Below are 23,655 nucleotides of genomic sequence, written 5' to 3' on the forward strand. Positions count from 1 at the left end.
AGTGATTGGCATGGCATGGACTAGAGAGGTGCACCCCTCAAAATGCTAAGGACACATATTGGAAAAGCTCATGACTCTACATTTTCATTTTAGTGATCCAAGATCACATTGAGTCCATAGGAAAAGCCAATACAAGTAAAAGGGGATGAGGTGTTGCTTAATGGCTTACTTGATCAAAATGCTTAGTGATATGCTCCAAAAGCCCTCAACCACTTTATCATTTCCACATATGTCCTAAACCTGAAGTCAAACTTGGCCCCACCGATTTGATCTATCCGGCGCCACCGAGTTCACTTGACATAGCCACTGCCAGAAACCCTAATCAGTCTCACTGATAGGGATCTCGGTCTCACCGAGATGGGATTGCAAACTCTGTGTTTCCCTTTGTAACGTTTCGGTCTAACTGAAAGGAGCGATCGGTCCCACCGAGTTCACAATGTAAACTCTATATTTCCTTTTCGTAACGTTTCAGTCTCACCAACATGAGCGATCGGTCCCACCGAGTTTGCTTGACCAACTCTCTGGTTGCCTATTACTGAAATCGGTCCCACCGAGTTCATGTGATCGGTCTCATCGTGATCAAGTTATGCCCTAACCCTAGCACATCAGTCCCACCGGGTTGATGTTGTCGGTCCCATCGAAAAGTCTAACATTCACAATTTGAACTAAACCATCATTCTTTAATTAATTTGTAGTAGAAGCCTCTCACTACTAGGGAAAATCCTATACACAGAATCCTATCAGCAGCGCGCTTTAAAATAAGGCGCTACTGCTAATTAATTAGCAGTGGCATGCTCAAGAGTAACTCGCTGCTAAAACAAATATAGCAGTAGCGCGCCCGCTCAAAGACGCGCTACTGCTATAATTCCCACGAGGCCGCCGCGTGGCCGCCGCGAGGATAGTTATAGCAGCAACGCGTTATAACGACGGGCGCTACTGCTACGTAGCATAGTAGCAGCGCATTTCGCCAATAAGCGTTACTGCGAAGTGTACTACAAAAATTTAGTCCCACCTCGCTCCGTGAAGAGAGTTTCTACCACCTTAAATATGTTACTTCTCAAACGTTGACAAGCACTTGGTCTTTATTGAACTCTATGTGTAGAATTTGTGGCTGCAATATGAGTCTTCACCTATTCCTAAACCGGTGAGGACTCATATTGACAAATCAAATTGTACACAAAAAGATCGTTGATGATCAATGTATTTTTGATACATTGAACAAAGTCTATTTTTACATGCTGACACATAGCAGTAGCGCTTTTTTGTGAAAGGCGCTGCTGCTAGGTAGCTTAGCAGTAGCGTCTTTCTCTATAGCACGCTAGTGCTAAGCCATTCCATCTCCCACCCCCATCTCCTCTATCTGATCCACTCACAGTCACACACTCACTGGATCCCCTCTCAATCCCCCATGCCGGTCCACCCCCGTCGCCCCTCCTCCCTCTGCGCCGCCGTCACCTCCTCCTTGCTGGACTCGGTACTGGCCTCCTCCTCCTTCCTCCCTCTCCACTCGCCGCTGACTGGCCCCTCTTCGCTCCGCCTTCCTCCTCCGTCCTCCCTCCACTGGCCGCCGTCTGGCCCCTCCTAGCTCCGCCTTCCTCCTTCGTCCTATTCTCTTCTCCCTCCTCGAGTCTCCCCCCCTTCTCCCTCCTGCCTGCTACATTTTTATTTAGTAGGCTAGTTCATATGCAACATTTTGATTTAGTTGATATGATTTAGTTGATTTAGTAGTCTAGTTGATTTAGTTGATTTAGAACATTTTGATTTAGTTGATTTAGTAGGCTAGTTCATTTAGTTGATTTAGAACATTTTGATTTAGTTGATTTAGTAGGCTAGTTCATTTAGTTGATTTAGAACATTTTGATTTAGTTGATTTAGTAGGCTAGTTGATTTAGTTGATTTAGAACATTTTGATTTAGTTGATTTAGTAGGCTAGTTCATTTAGTTGATTTAGAACATTTTGATTTAGTTGATTTAGTAGGCTAGTTCATTTAGTTGATTTAGTATGCACCATTTTATTGTTATTTTTTCTGTACATGGATAGGTACGTAGTTGCTTTTGTTTTTTTTAATAAGTTACTTTTTGGCAAAATGTAGGTGGTACCTTGTCATCTAATATGTTACTAGATCTTAGGATTATAATTGTCCATCAAATTGCTTCTCGCGGAAGAACCAAAAATATCACAAGCTACTATTTTTCTTTCCTGTGAAGTGGATCGTTAATCCTTTGCTCATATTGCTTTAGGAAAAATGGCGCCACCACCACCACCACTATGTCGACTGGGCAAGTCAAGATGCGCCAACAGCCTTGCAACTGGCAAGCTGTTCGGCATCTACTTCCAGCCGAGTTTCCGTCATGCAGTGGTAAGAAATTAGATGAAATGTAATAACTATTTTATTTTTAGTGTTGGCATTATTGCATTGTGTCATTTTGCTTATTTTACACAGATCGTCCCATGCAATGTGAGGTTGAAATTCAACAAGCTGACAAGAGACACTATGACATTTGAGGCTCCTGGGGGGCGTACACTATGGAGGTCGAGAAAGGACACAATATGTCGCAGATTGGAGGAGATGGATGGGCCCGTTTCGTCGCTCGCATGCGTCTTACTGGTGGTGAGTTGATCAGCTTCTCCTTCCGAGCAGAAAGACCCAAGCTGGCTATCATTTATCTCAACCTGGTGGAAGATGATGAAGATGACGAAGATGATGAAGATGATGAAGATAATGAGGACCCACTCGATGAAGATGATGAGGACCCACTTCATGAAGCCATCGTAGCTCAAAGAACAAGGATAAGCAAGGAGGAGGTGTCCAACCTGTGGGACATAATTCCGCCACGTGCTGACTTTGTCGGGGTTCCATTCATGACCCGCCTGACAAATACCATGGTTGATCGACATGATATGGTATGTTATACTTACAAATGCAAATTATTCGATGAAATACTTAGTGTACAGTCCAATGATATGGTAAGTTGTGTGGAATCTAGTCGATGATATGTTTTAGTGTAGAGTTTGATCACATGCTTATTAGTGTAGAATCTAAGGAAACTATTAATAGTGTAGATAATTCATATGTACTTATTTGCGAGGATATTTATTAATTGATATGTTTTTCTTATTCAGAAATTGGCAAAGAGCATATCTTTGAGTTATGGTATCGAGCCTGATGAAGAAGGCTCAGCTAGACTATGCCTTACTGCAAGGGGCTCCGTCACAACCTATACTTACCGTGTGGACACGGACGGTCGCACACACTTAAACTCGGTTGGGTGGAAGAAATTCCTCGATGGCAAGAATCTTCGTGTTGGACATGCCATCCTAATTATTATCAGGAACACCAACCACCCAGGCTTGAGGATGATGATTGTCTTCGATATCATCTAGAACTAGATATGTGTGTGTGGCTATATCATCTAGAACTACATATGTGTGTGTGGCTATATCATCTAGAACTACATATGATGATCATCGTCGATATCATCTAGAACTACATATGATGATCGACGTTGATATGACCTTGTACTGCTTGAGGATGCATGTTGACTATGCATGAAATTGTTATCTAGTACTCCCTTCGTTCCAAATTACTCGTCGTGGTTTTAACTAAAACCATGACGAGTAATTTGGAACGAAGGGAGTACTACCCAGTAATGGTTTATGAATTTGATATCTACAAGCAGTACCTAGTATCTAGTATCTGAAAGGGAAACTGAAAGGGAAAGGGCTACGGGGGAAAATGATGAAAGATATAGCAGTAGCGAGGGACTGCGAAATCGCTACAGCTAGGTAATAGTAGCACGTTCATAAAAAGCGCTGCTGATATCATCCACAGTAGTAGCGCGGGTAAGGGCCGCGCTACTACTATAAGTTAGTTGTAGCGCCTTATTAGTTGCGCGGCCACCCGCGCTGCTGCTAGCCTCAAAACCCGTGCTGCTACTAGTGTTTTCCCTAGTAGTGTCTCCTACTGTTTCAGGTGTCAAAAGAACATTTTGAACTGGATCGGTCTGACCAAGTTTCACTATTCGGCCTCACAGAGTTTGGGAATTTGTCTGTAACGGTTAGATCTTGTGTGGAGGCTATATATACCCCTCCACCCCTTCTCCATTCATGGAGATAGCTATCAGAACGTGCCTACACTTCCACTACTCATTTTCTGAGAGAGAACCACCTACTCATGTGTTGGGACCAAGACATTCCAATCCAACCACAAGAATCTTGATCTCTAGCCTTCTCCAAGTTGCTTTCCACTCAAATCATCTTTCCACCATATCCAAATCTGTGAGAGATAGTTGAGTGTCGGGGAGACTATCATTTGAAGCACAAGAGCAAGGAGTTCATCATCAACACACCATCTATTACCTTTTGGAGAGTCGTGTCTCCTAGATTGGTTAGGTGTCACTTGGGAGCCTCCGTCAAGATTGTGGAGTTGAACCAAGGAGTTTGTAAGGGCAAGGAGATCGCCTACTTCGTGAAGATCTACCCAAGTGAGGAAAGTCCTTCATGGGCGATGGCCATGGTGGGATAGGCAAGGTTGCTTCTTTGTGGACCCTTCGTGGGTGGAGCCCTCCGTGGACTCACGCAGCCGTTACCCATAGTGGGTTGAAGTCTCCATCAACGTGGATGTATGATAGCACCACCTATCAGAACCATGCCAAAAATCTTCATGTCTACATTGTGTTTGCCCCCTCCAAACTCCTCCCATTTACCTTCATATGCAATGATTTACAGTCCACTGCTACACTATTAGAATTGCATGTGTAGGTTGATTGCTTGACTAGTGATAAGTTGCTAAAATCTTCCAAGACATAAAATTGGGAAAAGGTTAGATTTTTATTTGGTCAAGTAGTCTAATCACCCCCCCTCTAGACATACTTTAGATCCTACAAGTGGTATCAGAGATTTGGTATCCATTTTCCTTGATTTCTATAGCTTTGGTGATCATAGCCTTGGTTTCACAACCTAGGAGAGTATGGCGTCTAGCGAGGGAAATTACCACCGTAGAGGTCCTTACTTTGATGGTACTAATTTTTCTAGTTGGAAGCATAAGATGAAAATGCATATTCTTGGACATAACCCCGTCGTTTGGGCCATTATGTGTATTGGCTTGCAAGGTGAATTCTTTGATGGGAGAGAACCAAATCATGAAGCTACCACGGAAGAATTGAAGATGTTGCACTACAATGCTCAAGCTTGTGATATCCTCTTCAACGGATTGTGCCCCGAAGAATTCAACAAAATCAGTCGTCTTGAGAATGCAAAGGAACTTTGGGATACTTTGATTGATATGCATGAAGGTACCGACTCCATCAAGGAATCCAAGTTGGATGTGCTTCAAAGATAGCTTGACAAGTTGAAAATGAAGGATGGTGAAGCTGTCGTTGAAATGTACTCTAGGCTTGCTCTCATCACAAATGAGATTGTCGGCTTAGGAAGTGAAGAGATGACCGACAGATTCATCATCAAGAAGATCCTAAGAGCCTTGGATGGAAATAATGATAACGTGTGCACTTTGATCCAAATGATGCCAAATTACAAAGATCTCAAGCCAACTGAAGTCATTGGAAGAATTGTTGCTCATGAGATGTCACTCAAGGATAAAGAAGAACTTCACAACAAGTTTAGTGGTGCTTATAAAGACTCATGTGATGCTCCTACATCATCAAGTGAGAAACAAGACTTCAATGAGGAATTGAGCTTAATGGTGAAGAACTTCAACAAGTTCTACAAGAGTAGAAGCAAGGAAAGGAGTTCCAAGTCAAGGTCCTACAATGACAAAACATCTTCTAGTTGTGAGCGAAATTGCTACAATTGTGGAAGACCTGGACACTACTCCAATGAGTGTACGGCTCCCTACAAAAGAAGAGAAGACCCGCCTAAAAGGAGAAACAAAAGGGAACAATCACCTACAAGAGAGAGAAGGATTAGAGATGATCACTATGAACGAAGAACCTCTCGCAGAAGCAAGGATTCGAAAAGGAAGGACAAGTCATCAAGGAGATACACAAAACGAAGACATCAAGCTCATGTTGGTGAATGGGTATCCGGTTCCAACTCCAACCACCACTCCGACAGAAGTTATCACTCCAACTCCGAACATAATCAAGATGAAGATGTTGCCGGTCTAGCACTTGTGTCAACCAACTCCTATGACATATTTGAGTTACCAAATGAAGGAACTGGAAGATGCTTCATGGCTAAAGGCCCAAAGGTATCACACCCCAAGTATGTTGATTTCAATAGTGCTGAAGATGAGTTGCTAGGTGATGATGATTTACTTGTTGACAACTCTAGTGATGAAAACTATGATGAACTTGCTATTAATCATGCTAATCAAGATAAAATGAATGACGATGATAAGAAGGAGATTGAGCGTCTAACTAAAGAACTAAACACTCTTAAGTTAGCTCATGAAACTACCTTAGAAGATCATCGAGAGCTTTTAAAGACTCATGAGAAACTACGCTTTGAAAAGGTCAATCTTGAGCAAGAGCATGGGTTCTTAAAGACAATCAATGATGATCTTCGTAAGAGAAGTTCTTCTTAAATAGCCAACGTTTACTCTTGTCTACTTACATGCCACAAGTAAAATCTAGCAACAAGAGTAAGAGAGATTCTTCTTCTAGTAGTAACAATAATCATGCTAAATCCAATATTGTTGCTTCTAGTAGTTCTCTTGATTCCACTAATGATACTTTTAGCCAAGTTACACTTGAGCAAGAAAATAGCTTATTGAAGGGAATTATAGAGAAAGGTGTTTACAAGAGCCTTGCCGGAAGTAAATAATTTGAGGAAATTGTACGCAAGCAAGGAAGGCACCGGAAGAATCAAGGTGCTGGCTTTGAACAAAAGTTCAATTCCAATGGAGTTGAGTGGGAAGAAGATCAATACCTGATGTCTGCTAGAACTACGTCGGTATTTCCCCAAAGAAGAAGAGATGATGCAGTATATCAACGGTTGGTATTTCACTCAGTGATGAGACCAAGGTTATCGAACCAGTAGGAGAACCTCCTCACACCACGTAAACAACACCTGCACACAAATAACAAATACTCGCAACCCGACGTGTTAAAGGGGTTGTCAATCCCTTTCGAGTACGGTGCCTCAAGATAGGCAAATAATGTGAGATAAAAGTGGTAGATAGGATAAATAGATCACGGAACAAATAAATTGCAGCAAGGTTTGTATTTTTGGTTTAATAGATCTGAAAATAAATGCAAAGGAAAATAGATTGCAAAGGCAAATATGATAAAAAGAGACCCACAGGCCGTAGGTTTCACTAGTGTCTTCTATCAAGAAAAATAGCAAACGGTGGGAAAACAATTGCTGTTGAGCAATTGATAGAACTTCAAATAATCATGATGATATCCAGGCAATGATCATTATATAGGCATCACGTCCAAGATTAGTAGACCGACTCCTGCCTGCATCTACTACTATTACTCCACACATCAGCCGATATCTAGCATGCGTCTAGTGTATTAAGTTCATGGGAAAACGGAGTAATGCAATAAGAACGATGACATGATGTAGACAAGATCTGTTTATCTATTGGCTTTAGATATAGATGCCATCTTTTTATCCTTAGTAGCAACGATACATATGTGTCGGTTCCCCTTCTGTCACTGGGATCAAGCACCGTAAGATCGAACCCACTACAAAGCACCTCTTCCCATTGCAAGATAAATAGATCAAGTTGGCCAAACAAAACCCAAATATCGTAGAAGAAATATGAGGCTATAAGCAATCATGCATATAATAGATCAAAGAAGACTCAAATAACTTTCATGGATAAAAACATAGATCTGATCATAAACTCAAGTTTCATCGGATCCCAACAAACACACCGCAAAAAGGCTTACATCATATGGATCTCCAAGAGACCATTGTATTGATAATCAAGAGAGAGAGAGAGAGAGAGAGGAAGCCATCTAGCTACTAACTACGGACTCGTAGGTCTACAAGGAACTACTCATGCATCATCGAAGAGGCACCAATGGAAGTGGTGAACCCCTCCATGATGGTGTCTAGATTGGATATGGTGGTTCTGGACTCTGTGGCGGCTGGAATTTATTTTCGTTGACTCCCCTAGGGATTCTAGAATATTGGGGTATTTATAGAGCAAAGAGGCGGTTCAGGGGGCACCCGAGGTGGGCACAACCCACCAGGGCGCGCCTGGGCCTCCTGGCGCGCCCTGGTGGGTGCTGCTCCCCTCCGGGCACCCCCCAGGTGCTGCCTTGGCCCACTGGATGTCTTCTGGCCCAAAAAAATCCTCAAAATGTTACGCTGCATTTGGACTCTGTTTGGTATTGATTTCCTACGATGTAAAAAACATGCAGAAAATAGCAACTGGCACTGGGAGCTATGTCAATAGGTTAGTACCAAAAAATGATATAAAATGACTATAAAATGATTGTAAAACATGCAAGAATGATAATATAATGGCATGGATCAATCAAAAAGTATAGATAAGTTCGAGACATATCAGCATCACCAAGCTTAATTCATGCTCGTCCTCGAGTAGGTAAATGATTAAAACAGAATTTTTGATGGGGAATGCTGCCTAACATGTTTATCACATTTATTTTCTTTATAGCATGGACATATGGACTTTTATATGATTCAAAGCAATAGTCTAGTTTTGACATGAAGACTTTAATACTCAAGCATACCAACAAGCAACCATGTCTTTCAAAATATCAACACTAAAGCAAGTTATCCCTATCCCATTATGCTCAATCATCGATCCATTCATGAAACATACTTGAATATTAGCTACTCGCAATGCTCAAGTACGATCATAGTGCCCCTTAGTTGGTGCTTTATAAGATAAGATGGAAACTCAAATTCAAAATAAAAATTGCATAAGTAAAAGAAAGGCCCTTCACGGAGGGAAGTAGGAATTTCGTGCGAGAGCTCAAAGCTTAAACTGATAGATAAAAAATATTTTTAAGAGGCATACTTTTCCCACCAACGAAAACGACTTACACGTCTCAACACTTTCCATGCTAGATACATCATAGGCGGTTCCCAAACAGAAAATAAAGTTTATTCCTTTTTCCACCATTACTTTCACTTTCCATGGCTAGTCGAATCCACGGTTGCCCTCCATACCAACAGTTTCCAAGGAATTTATTATTTGACAACATAAAGTAAATCAGTATTCATTTCGGGACTGGGCATCCCTAATACCTTTGTCGTACTCTCGTGCAATGACAAGTGAAAAACACTCATCGTGAGAATAACACATCTAGCATGGAAAATATTGGTCGCCCTTCACCGCCTCGCGAGCGGAAGAGCACACAAAAGAGAAATTTATTTTGAAAATTAGAGATGGCACATGCAAATTTTCTTAGAACGGCATGGAAATACAGCATATAGGTAGGTATAGTGGATTCATATGGAAAAACTGGTTTAAAGGGTTTTGGATGCACAAGTAGTGATCATACTTAGTGCAAAATGAAGGCTAGCAAAAAGATGGAGAAGCGACCAACCAAAAATCGAAAAATCTCGTACCCAAGCATTAAGCATAAGTAACACCGAATAATGCACCATAAGTAGGATATAAATTTCATTGCATAACTATTGACTTTCGTGCTTGCATAGGGAATCACAAACCTTAACATCAATATTCTTACTAAAGCACAATTACCCATCAACATCACTCACATATCATATCGTAATATCTCAAAACCATTAATAAGAATCAAGTTTATTTTGTCCAATGATCTTCATGAAAGTTTTTATTATATCCTCCTTGTATATCTATCACTTTGGGACTATTTTCATATGTTGCTTTTGGTAAGCTCAAACAAATATAAGTGAAGATCATGAGCATAATTTTTTTCTTTGTCTCAAAATAATCTAAGTGAAGCAAGAGAATTTTTTTTACTAACTCCCAAATAAATCTAAGTGAAGCATGAGAGCATTCCTTCAAAAATAATAAAGCACATCGTGCTCAAAAAGATTTAAGTGAAGCACTAGAGCAAATCCAAGGCTCTTAAAGTTTAAGTGAAGCATAGGAGGAAGTATAGCATAATTTTGGCTCTCTCAAAAAGGGTGTGTCCAGCAAGGATTCAATACTTAGAACACAAAGCAAAACAATCAAAGACTCATATCATACAAGATGCTCCAAGCAAAACTCATATTATGTGATGAATAAAAATACAGTTTCAAGTAAAATACCGATGGTTGTTAGAAGAAAGCGGGGATGCTACTCGGCAGCATCCCCAAGCTTAGTTGCTTGCTACTTCTTTGAAAATTATCTTGGGGTGCCTCGGGCATCCCCAAGCTTAATTAGCCTTTTGCTAATCCTTATTGATACATCTCCAACGTATCTACTTTTCCAAACACTTTTGCCCTTATTTTGGACTCTAACTTGCATGATTTGAACGAAACTAACCTGGACTGATGCTGTTTTCAGCAGAACTGCCATGATGTTGTTTTATGTGTAGAAAAGAAAAGTTCTCGGAATGTCCTAAAAATCCACGGAGCGACTTTTTGGAAAATATAAAAAATATTGGAGAAAGAATCAAGACCAGGGGGCCCACACCCTGTCCACAAGACAGGGGGGCGCGCCCCCTCCTCCTGGGCACGCCCCTCTATCTCGTGGGCCCCCTGGACCTCCACCGACCTCAACTCAACTCCATATATTCATGTTCGGGGAGAAAAAATCAGAGAGAAAGTTTCATCGCGTTTTATGACACGGAGCCGCCGCCAAGCCCTAATCTCTCTCGGGAGGGCTGGTCTGGAGTCCGTTCGGGGCTCCGGAGAGGGGGATTCATCGTCGTCGTCATCATCAACCATCCTCCATCACCAATTTCATGATGCTCACCACCGTGCGTGAGTAATTCCATCATAGGCTTGCTGGACGGTGATGGGTTGGATGATATTTACCATGTAATCAAGTTAGTTATGTTAGGGTTTGATCCCTAGTATCCACTATGTTCTGAGATTGATGTTGCTATGACTTTGCTATGCTTAATGCTTGTCACTAGGGCCCGAGTGCCATGATTTCAGATCTGAACCTATTATGTTTTCATGAATATATGTCTGTTCTTGATCCTATCTTGCAAGTCTATAGTCACCTATTATGTGTTATGATCCAACAACCCCGAAGTGACAATAATCGGGATACTTCTCGGTGATAACCATAGTTTGTGAGTTCATGTATTCATTATGTTCTAATGCTTTGTTCCAGTTCTCTATTAAAAGGAGGCCTTAATATCCCTTAGTTTCCACTAGGACCCCGCTGCCACGGGAGGGTAGGACAAAAGATGGCATGCAAGTTCTTTTCCATAAGCACGTATGACTATTTATGGAATACGTGCCTACATTACATTGATGAACTGGAGCTAGTTCTGTGTCACCCTATTTTATAGCTATTACATGAGGAATCGCATCAGGCATAATTATCCATCACTGATCCATCGCCTACGAGCTTTTCACATATTGTTCTTCGCTTATTTACTTTACCGTTGCTACTGTTACAACTACTACAAAAACCCAAAAACTATTATCTTTACTCTTGCCATTGTTACCTTTATTATCATACCACTTTTGCTACTAAATACTTTGCTACAAATACTAAGTTATCCAGGTGTGGTTGAATTGAAAACTCAACTTCTAATACTCAAGAATATTCTTTGGCTCCCCTTGTGTCGAATCAATAAATTTGGGTTGCACTTTACCCTCGAAAGCTGTTGCGATCCCCTACACTTGTGGGTTATCAAGACTAATTTATAGCGCCGTTGCCGGGGAGCATAGCCCTATTCTCTGAGTCACTTGGGATTTATATCTGTTGATCACTATGAGGAACTTGAAAGACGAAAGAACCAAGATTTTGCCCTCAACTACGAGGGGAGGTAAGGAACTGCCATCTAGCTCTGCACTAGATTCTCCTTCTGTTATTAGTAAACTTGCGACACCTAAACCTGCTGCTGCTATGAATTCTGATATGTCGCATGTTATTGATGACACCACTTCTGCTATGCATGATGAAACTACTTCTGTGCGTGATACTACTTTGTCATTAGGTGAATTTCTTGATGAACAACTTGCTAGAGTTAGGGGGAATGAAATTTTTGAAGCTGCTATTTTTGATGATAGTGATGATGAAAGTTCTCCTAATGATTATGAATTGCCTGTTGTTCCTGAGGGTTATGTTATGAATGAAGAAGCTGCTAGAGCTATCTTTGCTTGCAATGATAGATATGATCTTAAGAAATTATTAGCTAAACGGAAGCAGCAGTCTCTTAATGCTAGAATGAAACCTGACCTTGCTTTTGCTACTTCACCTATCTGTGTTACTGATAAGGATTATGAATTCTCTGTTGATCCTGAAATTATTACTTTAGTTGAATCTGATCCTTTTTATGGCCTTGAATCTGAAACTGTTATGGCACATCTTACCAAGTTGAATGATATAGCCACCCTGTTTACTAATGATGAGAAGTCTCGCTATTATTATATCCTTAAGATATTTCCGCTCTCATTAAAGGTTGATGCTAAGACTTGGTATAATTCTCTTGCTCCTGGTTGTGCGTAGTCCCCAGGATATGATTTATTACTTCTTTGCTAAATATTTCCCTACTAATAAGAAACAAGCTGCCTTGCGGGAAATATACAATTTTGTGCAAATCAAAGAAGAGAGTCTCCCACAAGCTTGGGGGAGGCTTCTCCGGTTACTTAATGCTTTGCCTGATCATCCTCTTAAGAAAAATGAAATACTTGATATCTTTTATAATGGACTAACCGATGCTTCCAAGGACTACTTGGATAGTTGTGCTGGTTGTGTTTTCAGGGAAAGAACAGTCGACGAAGCTGAATTTCTATTGAATAATATGTTGACTAATGAAAATAATTGGACTCTTCCTGAGCCAATTCCTGAGGCAATTCCTGAACCAATTAAGCCAACTCTTGAGCCTATTCCTAAACCCACTCCGAAGAAGAGAGGTGTTTTATTTCTCAGTCCTGAAGATATGCAAGAGGCAAAGAAATCAATGAAAGAAAAAGGTATTAAAGCTGAAGATGTTAAGAATTTACCTCCTATTGAAGAAATACATGGTCTTAATATACCGCCTGTTGAAGAACCACATTGTCTTGATAACCCGACATAGGTAGTAAAGGTAAATTCTCTCTATAGATATGATAAAGTTGAAATCCCCTCTACTAAATTTCATAGCCCATGCTTAGATGAATTTGATGACTTTATGGCTAGACAAGAAAGTTTTAATGCTTATGTTGGTAGAGAGTTAAAAAATAATGCTTTCGAGATAGGATGTGTGAGCGATAATATGGCTAGAGTTAAAGGTAAACTCAAACTCATTAGCAAATATACTTCTATGGTTGCTACTCAAGCTGAGCAAGTACTCAATGCTCAAAATGATTTGCTTTATGAATTAAATAATAATAATGACTTTGTTGTTAGAGTGGCTACTAGAACTGGTAGAATGACTTAGGAACCTTTGTATCCTGAAGGCCACCCTAAGAGAATCGAGCAAGATTTTCAGAGAAATAATTTAGAGGCACCTAGTTCTTCTAAAAAGAAGAAAAAGAAAAACGATAGAACTTTGCATGCTTCTAGTGAATCTACCGTAGACACACCTGAGAATCCCAATGATATCTCTATTTCTGATGCTGAAACACAATCAGGTGATGAACAGGAACCTAGTGATAATGTTAATGATGATGTTCATGTTGATGCTCAACCCAGCAAAAACAAAGATGTAGAGATTGAACCTGCTATTGATCTTGATAACCCACAATCAAAAAATCAACGTTACGATAAGAGAGATTTTGTTGCTAGGAAGCACGGTAGAGAAAGAGAACCATGGGTTCAGAAACCCATGCCCTTTCCTCCTAACCCATCCAAGACAAAGGATGATGAGGATTTTGAGCGCTTTGCTGAAATGATTAGACCTATTTTCTTACGTATGCGCTTAACTGATATGCTCAAGGTAAAGCCTTATGCTAAGTATATGAAGGATATCATTACAAATAAAAGAAAGATACCGGAAGCTGAAATTTCCACCATGCTTGCTAATTACACTTTTAAGGGTGGAATACCAAAGAAACTTGGAGATCCGGGTGTACCAACTATACCATGCTCCATTAAAAGAAATTATGTTAGAACTTCTTTATGTGATCTTGGAGCCGGTGTTAGTGTTATTCCTCTCTCTTTATATCGTAGACTTGAATTGAATAAGTTGACACCTACTGAAATATCTTTGCAAATGGCTGATAAATCAACTTCTATACCTGTCGGTATTTGTGAGCATGTGCCTGTTGTGGTTGCAAATGTCACTATCTTAACGGACTTTGTTATTCTTGATATTACCGAGGACGATAGTATGTCCATTATCCTTGGTAGACCCTTTTTTAATACAGCAGGAGCTGTTATTGATTCCAACAAAGGCAATGACACTTTTCATGTTAATGGTAATGAGCATACGGTACACTTTCCGAGGAAACAATCTCAAGTTCATAGCATCAATTCTATTGGAAAAGTTCTAACTATCATTATTGGAGGTTTTGAATTTCCTCTCCCTACTGTCAAGAAAAAGTATGATATTCTTATTGTTGGGGATGTTCATATCCCCGTTGAGGTAACTTAGTGTTATTCGAAATTTCTCCGGTTCCGTGTTATTCGGAATGAGTTTGTTAACAAGACTTGATCAACCTTGTTAGTGGATTCATTTTGATGATCATGAGATGGATGAAACTAGAAGGCACAACCTTCTGTACCCACTTTTTACTTTCTGTTATTTAGAATAAATAAAGCAAAAATAGTATTATCTGTCTGTTTTCTGAATTATCTGTGCATTAAAAAAATATCCCGAAAATAAAAGTGCTCCAGATGCCCTGCAAATTTAGTATGATTTTTTATGGAATATTTGAGGATTTTAGGCACTGAAAACACTGCAGGAGGGGCAAGCACCGGGCCACGAGAGTGGAGGGCACGCCCACCCCCCTGGGCGTGCCCCCTGTCTCGTGGGCCCCTGGTGGCCCCCTCCACTTATGCCAGCACCCACACACTTCATCTTCTACCCAAAAAAATCCCCATCGAGCTCAAGCACGAGTTCTAGCTCATTTTGCTGCCATTTTCGATCTCCTTACTCAAAGCTCCATTCACAAAACTGCTTTGGGAGATTGTTGCTTGGTATGTGACTCCTCCATTGGTCCAATTAGTTTTTGTTCTAGTGCTTTATTCATTGCAAATTTTTGCTGCATAGGTGACCATGTTCTTGAGCTTGCATGTTAAATTTATGAGGTCCCAAGCAATTCCAATGCATGATATAGGCTCTAGGCACTTGTAGGAGTAGTTGCTACAAATCTTGTTTAGTTTTATTCACTTTTATTTTGAAGTTACTAAAATTTCAAAAAAATTCAGAAAATGTTAATGAAGTTTTTGAGGGGCTCTTCTAGCCAAGGCTCTCAGGAAAAACAAGCCAAAGAGAAGGAAAAAGCAAAGTATAATCTTCCTCGCTTAGCGAAAGTACGGTCATGTGAACGGCCATGCAATGATTTCTTGAAAGAAGCTGGAGTTCATGAAGATTTTTATTCTTTGATTAAGACTGCAGGCCTCACCGGTTTCATCAAGGACCGGATCGATCAGTATCTCTTACTCACCAATACTTTCGTGCAAAACTTTTATTATTATCCTAAGAAGTCACTACCTGCAGTATCATTTCATTTATATGATGAATTTAAAGAAATGTCTTTATGTAATTTTTGCGTGGTATGTAGGATACCTTATGAGGGAGAATTAGAGGAACCCCATCGTAAAGATGTGGATGACTTTTTTAATACTATCGCTGTAGAGGAGCCAAAGAAGGGTTCCGAGGCAAAAATCTCTAGCATACACTTTCCTGTTTTACGCTACTTTGCCATATTTGCTAGTAGATGCTTGATTGGTCATGGAAATAGTGGACACTTTAGTGTTCCTGATATTATCATTCTTCAACATGCCTTGCTTGGAGACAATTCTTTTAGTTTGGGTGTCGTCGTTGCTAAACGGCTAGCCCTGAATCGTACAAAAGGCCCCATATTTGGAGGTATTTATGCTTCACATCTTGCTAGACATTTTCAGATACCCATTAGGCACCATGAGAAAGAGGAGAAAAAATTGCCGCCTCACATTTTAGATTACAAGAGCATGGTAGCACACAAGTTTATGTGACACCCTAAAATTTTGACCTTGTTTTATTAATTAAAATTTTGCCAGGAAATTAAAACTTTTATTTTCTGGGCTCCCTTTTGATTTTTGAACCTTTTTCTCCCTTGCTATTATGGAGTTTTCACCAAAGTGAAAACTTTTCAAATATGTTATTGGACTTGTTTAACCTCTCAAGAAAAACTTTTCTTTTATTAGTAGAACTAATTACATAATTAATTTGCTTGATCTTTATTTTCTTGAAAAATGGTTTTCCAAGGTTATATGGCCATATTTGAACTACAGCCTTTTGATAAATTCACTTAAAATTTCAACCAAAATTTGGAGATGTCAGGTGATGTTTTTAAATCACTTTCCTACAGAAATATCTTTTATTCATGAAATAATTTGAGCTCTACACCCATTTTTCTTCTCTGGTCCAGTGGGCAATTTTGCACTGCAACTCATTTAAATACTTCTTTCTAGCCTCCACCAAAATTTTGGGATGTTAGTAGCAGCATATGATTCAACTTTATGCAAAAACCCAGTGATGTTCTTTGAAAGATTTAAGTGAATCATCCTCATCTTCATTCTGGTACAACTTGGTGATTTGTACTACAACCATCTGCTAAATGGCTCCTCTACCCATGAGCTTTCTCCTACTTGTAGTCCTCCATGTTAAACCCCTAATTCCAGGAGCATGCACCCATTGGATCATTTTTGGTTCATGAAATGATGCCATTCACCTCCTGTCCAGAACTGAAGTTTTGCAAAACTTGCACTAACAAGTTTCTCTTTTTAACAAACTAACTTCACCACCCTCTCATGCATCCAAGGAGACACTGATCTGGAGAATTTGGCCACTCCAAGAAAAGCCTAGGTGCCTGTGACATTTTGTCAAACACCTGGAGTGCATGGATAGTATTGGCATGGGTGTTTGTTTGCATTGTGAACTTGGCCACCTGGCCTAACCACCATGTCCATCTACCTTCTGACTAACCCTAGCCTAGCCCTGTTTCTTGCTAGCCTCACCCGCGACCTCTATCATGCACTGGCATTTCGTCGAACACATCCCGGGCGTGCTCTGGCGCGCCCAGAGCGTGCGTTTGGCACACACGTGCGCCCGAGCCGCCGCGTCTCGCCTCGCACTCGTTCTGGCCTTGGCCAACCGCAGCCAGCACGCCATGTATCCTCCTCCACCGCCACGCCACCCCGACCACCCCTGGCACTCTACAGCGCCGTCGTCAGGGCACTCTTGGCGGCACGCCGGTGTCCGCAGTGCGCCTCTGCCATGGTTGGCGCCGCCCGAGCCACCCCCGCTCGCCAGCTCGCCCTGGAGCAGTGACCCGCTCGTCCGCTAGCTCCTGCCGCCATCCTCAGCCCCGCCACGTCCCCTACTGCTACAGAATGTCGGTCGCCGCTGATCTTATCCCCACCGCAGCAGAACCGACCTCGTCACGCTATAAATAGGAGGCCCGAGCTCATCTGGGCACGCAGGCGCCCTCAGTCCACTCCTCCAGTTCCCCCCATGGCAGCCAATCGACCCGAGGAGGCCATCTTCTTCCTCTCTGGCAACTCCAGCCGCCGCCGCTGTCTCGACCATTCCGGCGCCACCAGGACCTCCCCCTCTCCACTCTCTCCACTAGAAGATCCCTCTTCCTCCCGTGAACACATCCCCCTACTCGATTTTGATCAGGAACCGCCGTAGCCCCAAATCCACTTTGCACCCGAAGCCTCCTCCGCCGCGAAGCACACCGCTGGTGACTCCCTCCACCCCCACCGACCCAACGACCACCGGGAGAACCGCCCCAGTCTTGCGGATCCATCCCCAGCTCGGGGGCCCACGAGGAGCCGCCAAACGCCAGCGACGATCGCCGGAGCCCCCTTCACTGTTCGGCCAGAGGAAGAAGAGGGAAGGGGACTGGTCAAACCTGACCAGTGGGCCCCCTGGACCCACTGTCAGAGACCCAGCCCCGCCTCCACGTGTTTAAGTGGAAGCGCAAACCCGCGAGTACGTCTCCCCTTCTTCGAAGACGTATTCTGCGCGAAACGTTTTCCTTTTTTCTGTTTTTTTAAACAGATTTGACTAAACTTTGACTGGCTATAACTTTTAAAATATAACTCCAAATGAATTGATTCTTTTTTCTGCATCTCTCAAATTCTGTCTAGTTTATTTTAAGATTTATTTGAAAAAATTTGAAAACAACTTTTTGTGCTGTTTTGAAATTGTGTGTTAATTCCATTATTTTCAAAATAGGATTTTGGAGAGAGGCAGAAAGCTTTCAAAAGTTTTGGAGAGCACCCCCCACCTCTCCACACCTTGAAGGCAAGCATTCTGAACCCCGGTATAATATTTTTGGTGTGTTCGTTGACACGTTTATAACACCACCTCATTTCGAAGGACTTTTAATTTCATGTGATATGATCATTTGCATGGATGCATATTAGTGATTTCCATGCTGTTGGAAATGAGTATACTTGTGATGGTAATCATCCTCATGTACCTTGCATGCATGCCGGAAAAGAATTCGGGAAAGCCTCTGCCTTGGGTAGGCGTGAGCTTGTCGCCGGTCTCCGTCGGGACGGTTATGTCCGGTATGGCATACACTAGTAGAAAAGGGGGCAATGGTCCAGGCCGGTCCAGCCCATTAGTCCCGGTTCAATCCAGAACCGGGACCAATGGGGGCATTGGACCTGGTTCTTGAGCCCCCAGGGCCGGCCGGGCCACGTGGGCCATTGGTCCCGGTTCGTCTAGACCTTTTGGTCCCGGTTGGTGGGTCGAACCGGGACCAATGGGCTTCGCTCCTGGCCCACAACCATTGGTCCCGGTTGGTGGCACGAACCGGGACCAAAGGCCAACCTTTAGTCCCGGTTCATGCGACCAACCGGGACCAATGGTGGTGCCTATATATACCCCCCGCTCGCGAGCAGAGCACTCCCAGTGCTCTGTTTTTCGTGGCCGGCGAGGGGAGAGCTTTGTGGTGCTCTAGCTCACCTCCTATACACACGAGGTGTTCGATGGAATGCCCGAGCCACACTACTTAAGCTTTCTCCCCTCCAAGCTCAACCGCCAAGCTCCATTTTCCTCAATATTTGTCTAGGTTTAGCGGTCCGTCACGCCCCGTCCCCGTCTTCACCGTCGTCGATCACCCGCGCCGATCTCATCGTCGGCACCATCGTGGTGAGACTCTTGTTCTTATCTTCTTTCTGAAAGGAAAAATATTCTTACTTGTATGTTTAGATAGATACTTGTATTATTTTCTTACTTTTATTATTGCATCTTATATAGTGCGATGGTTTTTGTATCCGTCGCCGTCGGCCCTCGTCCTGTCTATGATTCAGATGTGGTATATATTTTCTTTTCATAACTATTGGTTCATTTATTGTTTATGACAATTATGCCGACCAACGTGACATAGATTTTATTTATCTAGGAGGTTGTTGAACCAGAAATTCCAACCGACCCTATTGTCGAGAGGTTAAATTTAGTTGAAGAAGAAAACAATTTCTTGAAGGAAAAAATTAGAAAAATTGAGGAGGAGAAGATGATATTGGAGTTGCATGTTGCGGATGTCGTCGATGATCACAAGATCAAGATGGATGCAATGCGCTTGAAGATTAGAAAGATTAGAAAATATGCCATTCATACCGAGGCTTGGTATCATTATGTCGTTGGATCAGTTGTTACATTGGTTGCGATTATGATCGCATTTGTTTTCGCATTGAAATGTTTTACATAATTTCAGTGTATGGTTTAATTAATTTAGATGCTCTGCAGAGCTTTATGTTGTTAGATGAGAACTATGTGTGTACTTTGGTTTTATTGTGATGATGAACTTCTATTAATTTGGTCACTTCATTATATAATGCACGCAGATGAACCGGCAATGGATGTACGGTTCAAGACACACCTCCGAGTACATTAAGGGCGTGCATGATTTTCTCGAAGTGGCTGAGGCAAACAAGCAGTATGGTTTTATGTGTTGTCCATGCCCTATATGTGGGAATACGAATTCTTACTCTGACCGGAAAATCCTCCACACCCACCTGCTTTACAAGGGTTTCATGCCACACTATAGTGTTTGGACGAGGCACGGAGAAATAGGGGTTATGATGGAAGACGGCGAAGAAGAAGAGTACGATGACAACTATGTGCCCCCTGAATACGGTGATGCTCCTGAAGATCAAGAGGAACCAGATGATGTGCACGATGATGCTGCAACGGGTGAAGCTGCTGAAGATCAAGAGGAACCAGACGATGTGCCCAATGATGATGATCTCCGCTGGGTCATTGTCGATGTAAGGACGCAATGCGAAAGTCAAAAGGAGAAGCTGAAGTTCGATCGCATGCTAGAGGAACACAAAAAAGGGTTGTACCCCAATTGCGAAGATGGCAACACAAAGCTCGGTACCGTGCTAGAATTGCATCAGTGGAAGGCAGAGAATGCTGTGCCTGACAAAGGATTTGAGAAGCTACTGAAAATATTGAAGAAGAAGCTTCCAAAGGACAACGAATTTCCCGACAGTACATACGCAGCAAAGAAGGTCGTATGCCCTCTAGGATTGGAGGTGCAGAAGATACATGCATGCCCTAATGACTGCATCCTCTACTGCGGTGCGTACAAGGATCTGAACGCATGCCCGGTATGCGGTGCATTACGGTATAAGATCAGACGAGATGACCCTGGTGATGTTGACGGCAAGCCCCCCAGGAAGAGGGTTCCTGCGAAGGTGATGTGGTATGCTCCTATAATACCACGGTTGAAATGTCTGTTCAGAAACGGAGAGCATGCCAAGTTGATGCGATGGCATAGTGAGGACCGTAAGAAAGACGGGAAGTTGAGAGCACCCGCTGACGGGTCGCAGTGGAGAAAAATCGAGAGAAAGTACTGGGATGAGTTTGCAAGTGAGCCAAGGAACATATGGTTTGCTTTAAGCGCAGATGGCATTAATCCTTTCGGGGAGCAGAGCAGCAATCACAGCACCTGGCCCGTGACTCTATGTATGTATAACCTTCCTCCTTGGATGTGCATGAAGCGGAAGTTCATTATGATGCCAGTTCTCATCCAAGGCCCTAAGCAACCCGGCAATGACATTGATGTGTACCTAAGGCCATTAGTTGAAGAACTTTCACAGCTGTGGAATGGAAACGGTGTACGTACGTGGGATGAGCACAAACAGGAGGAATTTAACCTAAAGGCGTTGCTGTTCGTGACCATCAACGATTGGCCCGCTCTCAGTAACCTTTCAGGAAAGACAAACAAGGGATACCACGCATGCACGCACTGTTTACTTGACACCGATAGTATATACCTGGCAAGCTGCAGGAAGAATGTGTACCTGGGCCATTGTCGATTTCTTCTGACCAACCATCAATGTCGAAAGAAAGGCAAGCATTTCAAAGGCGAGGCAGATCACCGGAAGAAGCCCGCCATGCGTACCGGTTTTCACGTACTTGCTATGGTCAATGATTTACACGTAATCTTTGGAAAGGGTCCCGGCGGACTAGTTGTTTCGAGTGACGCTGGGGGACACGCACCCATGTGGAAGAAGAAATCTATATTTTGGGACCTACGCTACTGGAAAGACCTAGAGGTCCGCTCTTCGATCGACGTGATGCACGTGACGAAGAACCTTTGCATGAACCTGCTAGGCTTCTTGGGCGTGTATGGGAAGACAAAAGATACAGCTGAGGCATGGGAGGACCTGCAACGTTTGCACGAAAAATACGGCATGCCTCCAAAGCAGTATGAAGGTCCTACCAGCTATGCTCTTACCAAAGAAGAGAAGGAAATCTTCTTTGAATGCCTGCTTAGTATGAAGGTCCCGACTGGCTTCTCGTCGAATATAAAAGGAATAATAAATATGGCAGAGAAAAAGTTTCAGAACCTAAAGTCTCATGACTGCCACGTGATTATGACGCAACTGCTTCCGGTTGCATTGAGGGGGCTTCTACCGAAAAACGTCCGATTAGCCATTGTGAGCTATGTGCATTCCTCAATGCAATCTCTTAGAAGGTGATCGATCCAGAAATCATACCAAGGCTAAGGAGTGATGTGGTGCAATGTCTTGTCAGGTTCGAGCTGGTGTTCCCACCATCCTTCTTCAATATCATGACGCACGTCCTAGTTCATCTAGTTGACGAGATTGTCATTCTGGGCCCCGTATTTCTACACAATATGTACCCCTTTGAGAGGTTCATGGGAGTCCTAAAGAAATATGTCTGTAACCGCGCTAGGCCAGAAGGAAGCATCTCCATGGGCCATCAAACAGAGGATGTCATCGGGTTTTGTGTTGACTTCATTCCTGGCCTTAAGAAGATAGGTCTCCCTAAATCGCAGTATGAGGGGAGACTGACTAGAAAAGGCACGCTTGGAAGGGACTCAATAATATGCAGGGACGGATATTCTTGGTCTCACGCACACTACACAGTTCTACAGAACTCTACCTTGGTGACCCCGTATGTCGATGAACACAAGAACAGTCTGCGCTGCAAACACCCGGAGGAGTGCGACGACTGGATTACATGTGAACACATCAGGACATTCAGCAGTTGGTTGGAAGCACGTATTAGAGGTGACAACACTGTTTGTGATGAGCTGTACTTGTTATCCAGGGGACCATTTTTGACTGTATTGATTTGGAAAGGATACGAGATAAATGGGAATACATTTTACACGATTGACCAAGATCAAAAGAGCACCAACCAAAACAGCGGTGTCCGCTTTGATGCAACAACCGAGAGGGGAAAGGACACATATTATGGTTACATAGTGGACATATGGGAACTTGACTACGGACATGATTTTAAGGTCCCTTTGTTTAAGTGCAAATGGGTCAATCTGTCAGGAGGCGGGGTACATGTAGACCCACAGTACGGAATGACAATAGTGGATCTGAAAAATCTTGGGTACACTGACGAACCGTTCGTCCTAGCCAATGATGTGGCACAGGTTATCTATGTGAAGGACATGTCTACCAGACCGAGAAAGAGAAAAGATAAGGAAGCGAATACATCATATGATGAGCCAAAGCGCCACATAGTTCTTTCAGGAAAAAGGGACATCGTGGGAGTGGAGGACAAGACAGACATGTCAGAAGATTATGAAAAGTTTCATGAAATTCCTCCCTTTAAAGTCAAGGCTGACCCCAGCATCCTGATAAACAATGAAGATTATCCATGCACTACTAGGGAAAAGCCTATACACAGAATCTTAGCAGCGGCGAGGGTTAAAAACCCTCGCTACTGCTACTTACTAGCAGCGCAGGTTTTTAAACCTCGCTACTACTAAGTTGATAGCAGCAGCGCGGGTTTATAACCCTCGCTACTACTAAGCGGTCTCTACCGTGCCCCCTGGGACATGCCATAGTAGTAGCGCGGGTTATTAACCCTCGCTACTACTAAGTTGATAGCAGTAGCGCGGGTTTTTAACCCTCGCTACTACTAAGTGGCCCCGGGACCATGCCATAGTAGTAGCGATGGTTATAAACCCCTCGCTACTAC

Source organism: Triticum aestivum, chromosome 6B (genome assembly GCF_018294505.1).
Source record: "Triticum aestivum cultivar Chinese Spring chromosome 6B, IWGSC CS RefSeq v2.1, whole genome shotgun sequence".
NCBI classification, from domain to species: Eukaryota; Viridiplantae; Streptophyta; class Magnoliopsida; order Poales; family Poaceae; genus Triticum; species Triticum aestivum.